The sequence below is a fragment of the Leptonychotes weddellii genome, unplaced genomic scaffold (assembly GCF_054177405.1).
Source record: "Leptonychotes weddellii isolate Sample4059 unplaced genomic scaffold, ASM5417740v2 HiC_scaffold_41488, whole genome shotgun sequence".
Classification (NCBI taxonomy): Eukaryota; Metazoa; Chordata; class Mammalia; order Carnivora; family Phocidae; genus Leptonychotes; species Leptonychotes weddellii.
The window spans coordinates 1-929 of NW_028008011.1; the positions used below are offsets into that span (position 1 = coordinate 1).

At 48.5% G+C, this 929-nt stretch overlaps 1 non-coding gene across 1 annotated transcript; it reads left to right on the forward strand.

Moving 5' to 3' along the window:
- Positions 1-6: 6 nt before the first annotated feature.
- LOC102750699 (uncharacterized) lies at positions 7-705 on the forward strand. The gene is made up of 2 exons (XR_014142350.1): positions 7-363; positions 563-705. It is a non-coding gene; the product is annotated as an uncharacterized LOC102750699 (transcript).
- Positions 706-929: the final 224 nt, after the last annotated feature.

Consider the following 929-nt stretch of genomic DNA (forward strand, 5'->3'; position numbering starts at 1 on the left):
AAGTCAGAAGCCTAAATTAAGGCCCTCGATTGGCCGGAGGACAGATCTCGCGAGGACGGCTCAAGGCACCCTGAAATGATCTAGTTTTGTGGGTGAGGGGCTGGAGGGCCTGTGGTGCCTGGAGGCGGGGAAAGGGTTCAGAGATAATATGGTTTGAAAGGTGGTACCTAGTTCGGGGGCGCCCGAGGGAAGAGTCTTTCCCCAGCCTTAGCTGGTTTCACGACCTCTCGTGTGCAGGTAACGCGGTAAAAATACTGCTTCAGTGGGCGACGTGGTACAAGTTCAGGAGGGCGTTCGTTACAGTGATGCCGAAGCGTGGGAAAAAGGGAGCTGTGGCAGAAGACGGGGAAGAACCTAAGATTGGTAAGAGAACGAAATGAGCCCCTCTCCCTAGAGACTGCCGTGGGGGTGTTTCCGATTCCTTCGGTGAACGGGAAGTGGGAACCTACTCTGTTCTTGCAGTTTGTAAAGTCGCAGCAACTGTAGGCTCTCAGTGGGTCTATAGTAAATCGGATCAAAGTTGCTTTCTGACAACTTTTTATAAATGTATATTATTTTATAGAGCCAGAAGCCAAGAAGAGTAAGGTGGGAACAAAGAAAAACGAAAAAGAGGCAGGAGAGGGGCCGGTCCTGTATGAGGACCCCCCAGATCAGAAAACCTCCCCCAATGGTAAATCGGCCACTCTCAAGATCTGCTCCTGGAATGTGGATGGGCTTCGGGCCTGGATTAAGAAGAAAGGTTTAGATGTGAGTGGAATACAGGGAGTGGGAAGGGACATTGTTTAATATTGCATGATCTTGGGACTTAACCACCTTCTCCCATTTTAGTCCCAACATGTAGGTTTTATTTTTCCTTTGTGTGTGGTTTTTTTTTGTGAGTTAAAAGGAGGGGGCTTCACCAAGTTATAACTGCTGTATTTCTTTCTTTT